The sequence below is a fragment of the Elephantulus edwardii genome, unplaced genomic scaffold, assembly GCF_000299155.1.
Source record: "Elephantulus edwardii isolate Elephantulus edwardi_28Jun2011 unplaced genomic scaffold, EleEdw1.0 scaffold00122, whole genome shotgun sequence".
NCBI classification, from domain to species: domain Eukaryota; kingdom Metazoa; phylum Chordata; class Mammalia; order Macroscelidea; family Macroscelididae; genus Elephantulus; species Elephantulus edwardii.
This window is the reverse complement of record NW_006399872.1, coordinates 6,594,364-6,603,598: the sequence shown is the minus strand read 5'-3', so window position 1 is coordinate 6,603,598 and position 9,235 is coordinate 6,594,364. Positions and strand designations below refer to the sequence as shown.

The window sequence follows — 9,235 nt, the reverse complement described above, 5'->3', positions numbered from 1 at the left end:
TTTCTTTCTTCCGTAGCTATCTGAAAGATCTATAAAAGTATTCTTCTCTTTTCTAAATTCATATCCCTATATGATCAGAATTTTCTTCATGTATTTTCATTAAAATATGATGCAAAATATTGAATTGTGGACCATGTATGGGGATACATCCAGTTATTTTCTACTGAGGTAGACATTAAGGAACTTTGCAAATACACAAAAATATAAAAACAATGCAACGCTTCTCATTATTCCCTTCTTGTGGTGGAAAAGATTGCTAATCTTCATAAAAATGTACTACGTAAGTTAATTTTAATACATCTATTATTGTTACTATTAGCTAAACAGGGAGCTCTGAAGGCCTACTCGTAAGAATCTGCACAGCAATTCCGAAGGTGGGTGGTTCAAATCCACTAGTTGCTTTGTGGAAATACTGCTGAAAGCCCACTAGAAGATCAACTATGGGTCAGTTCTGACTCCATGGTAAACAACATGAAATAAATAATTAAAACCTTTAAAAAAATTAACACAGTAAAGAGTGACGGTCCACAAAATCAAATGATATTTTAATTCAATGATTTTGAATAATGTGAAGTCATTATAAGTCATATTTTGTTATTTTTTAACATTATATAAAGAAAACAATTATTTATATACAAAAAGTTTCATCTATTATGTCATTGTATTACTTGATCAACATTTAATATTTGTCAGTGGTGATCATCAACTATTGAGAAACTTAATTTTTGGTTTTGCACTGAAGGATATTGAGATGGTCAACTTTTCTTTCTGGAAATTTTGTATATTCAGTGGTATTAATTAAGCAAAATGTGTCAAAGTTCTGGGTGTTCAATAAGTGCCAAGCTCAAAAACAACTAACTAAAATCTGTAGTGTCTCCAAAGGGAGAAATAGTTGAAACAAGGATTGCAATCAGAGCCTGGCAATTTGACAGTCCTAGCAGTTTTTACTGGGTTGAATAATCAAGACGCTTGACCTTAAAAAGCCTCAAGAATTCTGGTTGTCTAGGAGGTGATGAAGTACAATGAAGATGAGTGTGTGCTTGTGTGTGTGTGTGTGTGTGTGTGTGTGTGTGTGTGTGTACATAATCCTTGATTCTAGAGGAGAGAGCAAAAAACTCCCCTGAAATTTTGTGTTCACAAGCATATTTTAATAATATTTGGTATTTGAATTAATATTGTTTTCATAGTCTCAATAATCATATAAAACTGTTTCCAAATGTGATAATGTTTCTAAGGATCTTGGTAGATGCAAACTCTAAAAAAAAGTTTGTCTATGCACATATTCAAATCATCCTTTAAGAAGTCTAGTAGGTAACATCATATGACCATAAGTTATAGACCAAAATGATATGTGGGAAAAATCCACTAGTCACTAAAAAATAAACGAATGACATGGGAAAACTTTTCACAGAGAAAGACGTTCAGATGCCAGCAAACACATGAAGAAATGCTCAAAATCACTGGCAACAAGAGAGATGCAAAGCAAAAATGCTTAACAAAATCCTAACCCATAGAATCCAAAAGCACATTAAAAAAATAATAATAATCATGACCAAGTAAGATTCTTAACAGGTATGTAAGGATAGTTCTTCATAAGAAAAACAAACAAATACAGCCAGAAATGTACAAACTGGGATAAAGCCTAGACAGCCTAGTCTATGATATAAACAAACTCTCAAAAACATCCAGAAATGCTCAGTCTGGAGAGCATTAAACAGATGAATGGGACGTTCTGAAGATTAAACGCAGCAGTATCCGGAGCCAGAGCTGTGCGCAGCGGTGTGCTGGGCCGGATCAGAACCAGCTGAGCGGGCCCCGAGGCCCGCCGTCATGGCCCAGAATACGCTGTCCTCGCGCTTCTGCTGAGTAGACCTCGACGAATTTGATGAGAATAAATATGTAGACGAACAGAGGAGGGGGCGGAAGCGGCAGCGGAGCCAGGCCCGGACCTGAGCGAGGTGGACTGGCTCCTGCCGCAAGGGGACATGCTTTGGGCGTTTCACGCAGCCTTGCGGAACTCTCCAGTTAACACCAAGAATCAAGCTCTGAAGGAGCCAGCCCAGGGCGTGGTGCTGAAAGTGCTCACAGATTTTAAGAGCAGTGAAATTGAGCAGGCTGTGCAGTCACTGGACAGAAATGGTGTTGACTTGTTAATGAAGTACATTTATAAAGGGTTTGAGAAGCCCACAGAAAATAGCAGCACAGTGTTTGTTACTCCAGTGGCACAAAAGGGCATTAGCAGTAAGAGGACTAGGCTCCATTATAAGAGTTCTTACCGCAAGAAAGACTGTTTAAAAATAAGAGACTCATGTTACCTTGAGAAGATAAAAATTTTGGATGCACAGGCTGGTGAAGGGATTGACAATGGCTCATCTTCCTAGGAACTCCCAACTAAACTATTCAGGACCTGCATCCTCTGAAGTGTATTTTATTTTCAAGGTGGAGGGAGAAACTGTTTCCTAAATCCTTTGCAGGACCTGATAGTCTGCCTTTGTCTATGAGTAATACAGAACTGACATTTGTGACTATACCAGAGTGGCTGGCCGGCCTTGGTCAGGTGTTCACTGACTTTAATGGAGGAGGGGTGATTTGGCAGGTGTAGATCCAAGGACTGTAGTAAAAGGGAGAGTTTGTTTTGTGAAGTGGAAAAAACCCCAAGGGTTTGTACAGACATCTCATCCTCCCAGAGAAGGCGGACTCTCTTGGGTTCATTGTAAAGTGCCTGCTGCATCAATAAAGCTCTTGGCTTATTAGTATATACACTGCAGTCTGTTTCATATATGTTAAAAGTCCAAATGAATGGATGAGTGTGAGAGGTCAGCTATTCAGGGAAGTTGCAGTAGAAGGGTTAAGACCCCACATATCCCCATTTAGCCAACCTGGGGAGTGAGCATGGCAATGCACAGGCCCTCTTGCCACAGTAGGCTGAGAGCCTCAGCTACTGGCTGCTACAGAGAGGCGTTTTGCTGAATATTTATTATTTCTTACTCTTTTGATTTGTATGTAATTTTGGAGCTCATTTAATTTAATAAAGTGCCAAGCATTTAATAATTGGGAAAAAATATTAAATCCCTGTGCCCATCAAAAACTTTTTCCAGAAGAGTGAAAAGGAAACCTACTAAATGTCTCAGAAAAGACATTTGGCAATACCATTTCAGACAAGGGTCTCATATAAAAATTTACAGAATCCTACATGTTCTCCACAAGGAAAAGACTGATAAACACAATTACAAAATGGGCAAAAGACATGGAAAGACTTTTCGCAGAGGAAGATACTTGGATGGCCAACAGACAAATGAAGAAATGCTCAAAATCAGTGGCAATAAGAGAAATGCAAATCAAAACCACAATGAGTACCATCTCATTCCAGGAGCAAGTTTAACAGGTCAGCAAGTAAGAAATGTTGGAGAGAATGTGGAGAGATAAGAACTCTTATACATTAGTGGGATTGTAAAATGGTACAACCACTCTTGAAGTCAATTTGGTGTTTCCTCAAAGGGCTGAACGTAGACATTCCATATGTCCTAGCTATTCCACTGCTTGGAATATACTCAGAGAAAATGAGAACTGAGACACAAGAGACTTGTACACCAATGTTCATAACAGTGAACAAGTACATAGAAACAACCCAAATACCCAACCACGATCAAGTACATTGAGAAATTATGGTACATTCATAGCACACAAGAGCAATGATTTTGTAATTTGCTAACTAACTTGAGAGAGACTGGAGAAAATTATGCTAAATGAACTAACTCAGTACCTTAAGGGAAAATATTGTATAAGACCATTACTGTAGAATGAGTATGAGGATCCAAGGGGGAGGGGGAGGAGCAGAGTGCTAAGGATGGGTGGAGAGGGGACAATAATTATTCACCATAGCAAGAACATGGAAAGAGTCCAGTGTCCACCCTCAAATGAATAAGTTGAGAAATTGTGGTACATTCACATATTGGAATACTATGTATCACTCAGCATATTACATAACTTGGAAGAGACTGGAGAGCATTATGCTGAGTAAACTCAGTCTTATCAGGACAAATACTGCATGAAACAGTTATTGTAAAAATAGAAGGATAACTAGTAAAACAAGAGTAAAGGAGTGGGAGCAGAGGGATGAAGAGGGGGGTTGCACAATTTTGGAGGGGGTGAAGGAAGTGGGAGGGTTCTGGTGAGGAACTTAAAAGACAGGATAACGATGGGCAAAGTCTAATAGTGATTAATTTTATAAAACATAATGCATGGAAATGATTATATGAAACACAATGTGAATGAAGAACAGTGTGAAACACAATGTAAACTAACTTTGTAAGCAAACTAATATAAAATTTAAATTTTTTTAAATAGAAAATAAACAAATGAAAGAAATATACTCTTTGCATATTCATACAAACAACTTATCCAGGAGAAGTTATCTAATGCAAAGTTTAAAATGTTAGGAGAGACTAAAAGAATAAATTAAACATACTGTTATGTGCCATTCCATCACCTGTGACTCATGCAACCATATTTACAATAGCTCTGAACCCTGCCTTATCCTGAACCAGTCTCACTGACTCTGACATGCCTAATCCCATTGCCCCAGTTACAATGTTAAACTGTCTCATCCAAGATCTTCCTCTCCTGTGTCCCTCTATCCCTTCAAAAATTATGTACTTCCCCAAAGACTGGTCCCTCCTAGCCATGTGCCCAAATTATGTGAGACAGAGCTTCAAATTAATTGATTCCAAGGAGAAACTTAGTTTCACCCTCTCCAAGACAGACCTATTTGTTCCCCTCACTCTCCGTGGTATGGTCAATACTCTTTTACAACACCACAACTCAAAGATACCAATTCTTTTTCTGTCATCCTTACTCATTGCCAGCTCTCTAATACGTAGCAAGGAATTGTGAAGATCATGACCCGGATCAGATTCACCTTAGTCTCTAGACTAACATCATAGCCCTTTAATTCTTTAAAGAGGTCAGTGACAGAAGACTTGCTCAATGCAATTTGCCTTTTGATTTTCTGACTGCTGGTGCCAAGAGTGTGATTGTGGAACCGAGTATGCTGAAATTATTAATAACCTCAATCTCTTCTCTATTCATCATGATCCTGCCAGTTGGTGCAATGGTAAGAATGTTAAGCTTCATTTCATATTGAAGACTGCAGTCCTTGACATTTTACAGCAAACAATTAAGGCCTTCCTCATTTTCAGTAAGCAAGGTTGTGTCATCTGCATAACGTAGGTTGTTCATAATTCTTCCTTCTATCCTGAGTCCACACTTCTCCTCATAAAATCCAGCCTCTGGAATGATCTGTTCCTCATACAGCTTGAAAAGGTTTGGAAACAGGATGTATCCCTGATGCTCTTCCTTCCTAATTTTGAAATATGCCATGTTTCCTTTGTCTGTTCTGATGACTCCTTCCTGATCTAAGAATAGGTTTCATATGATCATAGTCAAGTGTTCTAGGATTCCCATTCTCCTCGAGGTTAATCACAATTTGTTGTGATCTGCATGGTCAAATGCCTTTGTATAATCAATGAAACACAGATAGACATTCCTATGTTACTCTTTGCTTTCTGCCAATATCCATCTGATATTGGCAATGTTTCTAGTGCTGTGGCCTCTTCTAAACCCAGCTTGTATTTCTGGTAGTTCTGTCTTTTTTAAAAACTTTTTTTTAATGTTTTTATTGTTTTCTGTGTGTGCACTGTCAAATCAGATCTGATAGACACAGGAGATTGTCCCTCCTCCAGAAGAGCATCTGGTGTATTTGAACCGCCCACCTCTGAGATTGCAGTGCAGCTTCTTGTCACTAGGCCACCAGAGCTCACTGGTAGTTCTGCCTTAATGTACTGTTCCAGTTAATTTTGTACAATCATCAGTTGGATTTTGCTTGTGTGTGATATTAGAGGAATTGTTAGATAATTTTCACACTCTGTCAGATCACATTTTTTTGGAATGGGAATAAATATGGATCTCTTCCTGTCAGTTGGCCAGGTAGTTGTTTTCCAGTTTTCTTGACACAACCTGGTGAGCACATCCAGGGCACCATCTATTTGTTAAAATATGTCAATCGATATGTCTCAATTCCTGGGGACTTGTTTTCTGATGATTACTTCAGAGTAGCTTGAACTTCCTCCTACATCACCACTGACTCTTGATCATATGATGTTTCATTAAATTCTTCTGTGTCAGGCAACTTTTTTTAGTACATTTTTTAATGCTTCCTAGATGATTCAATATTCTACCCTACATCCTTATGTATTGCAACTTAAGACTTGGATTTGTTCTTTAGTTCCTTCAGTTTAAGAAATACCAAGTGCTTTTGGCCTTTTTGATTTTCAGACTCCAGCTCTTTTCACATTTCATTATAATACTTTGCTTTGTCTTCATGAGCTGCCCTTTGAAATCTTTTGTTCAGCTTCTTAACTTCTTGATTTCTTCCCTTTGCTCTGGTTTCTCAGCTCTATGTGTCTTCTGACATCCATCTTGGTCTTTTCTTCCTCCTCTGTCCTTGTAATGACCTTTTACATTCTTCTAGGTTGATAGTCTTTATATCCTACCACAGCTCATCTGGTCTTAATTCATTAGTGTTCAAGGTCCCAAACCTGATCCTGAGATGGTTTTTAAATTAGGATGGGATAGATTCAAGGTGGTCAAATTTTGGTTCTTATGGATTTGATTTAACCTTCTTTAGCTTTAGTTTGAACTTGATGAGAAAAAAAAAGGGGGTCACTTTCATATTAAAAAGCCTGTTTCTAGATCAATCTTGAAATACAGTATTGTGACAGGATAATATCCATATGCATACAAGGAAAATCTGTTAATACCATTATCATTCAAATTTATTCACCAACAACCAGAGCCAAAAAGGAGGAAATAGATTATTTCTACCAACTTTTGCAGCCAGAAATCAATCAGAAATGGGTGATTGGAATACAAAAGTTAGAAACTAGGAAGAAGGAGGATCAGTAGTTGGAAAACATGGAATTAATGACAGAAATAAGGCTCAGGATAGAGTGATAGAAACCTGAACAATATAAGTGATTATTCATTGCAAATACCTTTAATAAGAAATATAAACTTGGGCAATATACATGAATTTTACTTAATGGTATGCACAGGAATCAGATTCAGATCAATTTTATCTGTGAAAGAAATCATTGAAGAAGTTCAGTGTCATCACGGCCAGGTGCTGATTACAGAACAGACCATCCACTACTAATATGCATGTTCAAATTAAAGCTAAAGAAGGTCAAATCATATCCACAAGAATCAAAATTTTCCTCTTGAGTCTATTCACTTTGAATTTAAAAACCAACTCAGGAACAGGTTTGCAGCCTTGAACACTAATGAATGAATGCCAGATGAGCTGGGGGAAAGGAAGAAGAATAGAAGACCAACATGGATGTCAGAAGAGACTTTGAATATTGTACCAGAGTGAGGAGAAGCCAAAGCAAAGGGAAGAAATCAAGAAGTTAAGGAGCTGGATAGAAGATTTCAAAAGGCAGCTCAGGAAGACAATTATTATAATGAAATATGTAAGGGCTGAACTCAAGTGCCATTTCTTAAGCTGAAGGAACTAAAAAAATTCAAACCTTGAGGTGCAATACTTAAGAATGTTATTGGTAGAATACTGAATTATTCAGGAAACATTAAAGAAGATGGAAGGAGAATACAGAGCGACTGTACCAAAAAGAATTGGAGGGCACAGAAGAATTTCAAAACACAAAATATGATCAAGAAGCAATGGTGATGAAGGAAGAAATTCAGGCTGCTCTGAAGGACATGGAAAAAAAATAAAGCCTAAGGTATTTATGGAATACCAATTTGCAATTTCAACAAACATATACTGCCCTGGCCATGCTTACCATATTGTGCCAAGAAATCTGGATGACAACTACCTGACCAACTAACTAGAAGAGATCCATATTTATTCCCATTACAAAAAAAGTGAACTGATAGAGTGTGAAAATTATCAAACTATATCACCTGGTGTCCAGATTTCTGATGCATAGGACATAATTGTGAAGGCCATGGCTTGGATCAGGTTCACCTTAGTCTCCAGACTGATATCATTTCTTTTCAGTAAACAACACTAATAACATCACTAATATCATATGCAAGCAAATCTTGGTGCAGATTATACAAAAGAAACTGGAAAAGTACATTGACAGAGAGCTACCAGAATTGCAAGTTGGGTTTAGAAAAGGCCATGGCACTAAAGACATTATCACTAATGTCAGATGGATCTTGTCTGAAAGCAAAGAGTTCCAGAGGAATGTCTGTGTTTCATTGACTATGAAAAGGCATTTTACTGTGTGAATCACAACAAATTATGATTTACCTTTTGAAGAGAATGGGAATCCCAGAACACTTGATTATGATCATGCAAAACCTTTATGCAGACCAGGAAGCAGTCCTCAGAACAGAGAAAGAAAACACTGTATGGTTCAAAATCAAGAAAGGAGTGTGTCGAGGATATATCTTGTCTCCATATCTTTTCAATCTATGTGAGAACAGATCATCTGGAAGGCTAGGCTTTCTGAGGAGGAATGTGGCATCAGGATTGGAAGAAGACTCATCAACAAACTATGTTATGCAAATGACACGACCTTGCTGAAACTGAGGAGGACCTGAAACACTTCCTGCAGAATGTCAAGAACTGTAGTCTTCAATATGGATGGATTGAAGCTCAACATCAAGAAGACAAAGGTTTTCACCACTGGGCCAATTGGCCTCACAATGATAGATGGAGAAAAGATGGAGGTTGTTAACAATTTCAGCTTGCTTGGCTGCACAATCAACACTCTTGATATCAGCATTCAAATTGCACTGGGAAAATCTGAGGTCATGAACCTCTCCAGAGTACTGAGAAGAAACTATTTCATTCTAGAGACTAAGGAGCACCTGATTCAGGACATGGTTTTTGCAATTACTTGCTATGCATCAGAGACCTGGACAATGACTAAAGATGACAGAAGAAGAATTGAAGTCTTTGAGTTGTGGTGTTGGAGAAGAGTCTTGAACATACCATGGACCACCAAGAAAACAAATAGGTCTGTCTTGGAGAAGGTGAAATCAGGTTTCTCCTTGGAGGCTAGGATTTTGAAACTCTGTCACACATACTTTGGGCATGTAATCAGAAGGACCAATCCTTTAAGAAGGACATCATGGTATCTCTATTTGCAACTTTTTGAGAAAGCGCCACACCGCTTTCCACAGTGGTTGCACCATTTTACACTTC

The 9,235-nt window shown here is 38.0% G+C and overlaps 1 pseudogene; it reads left to right on the top strand.

Moving 5' to 3' along the window:
* The first annotated feature begins 1,830 nt into the window (after positions 1-1,830).
* Positions 1,831-2,295, top strand: LOC102869765 (annotated as a pseudogene).
* The last annotated feature ends 6,940 nt before the right edge of the window (positions 2,296-9,235 follow it).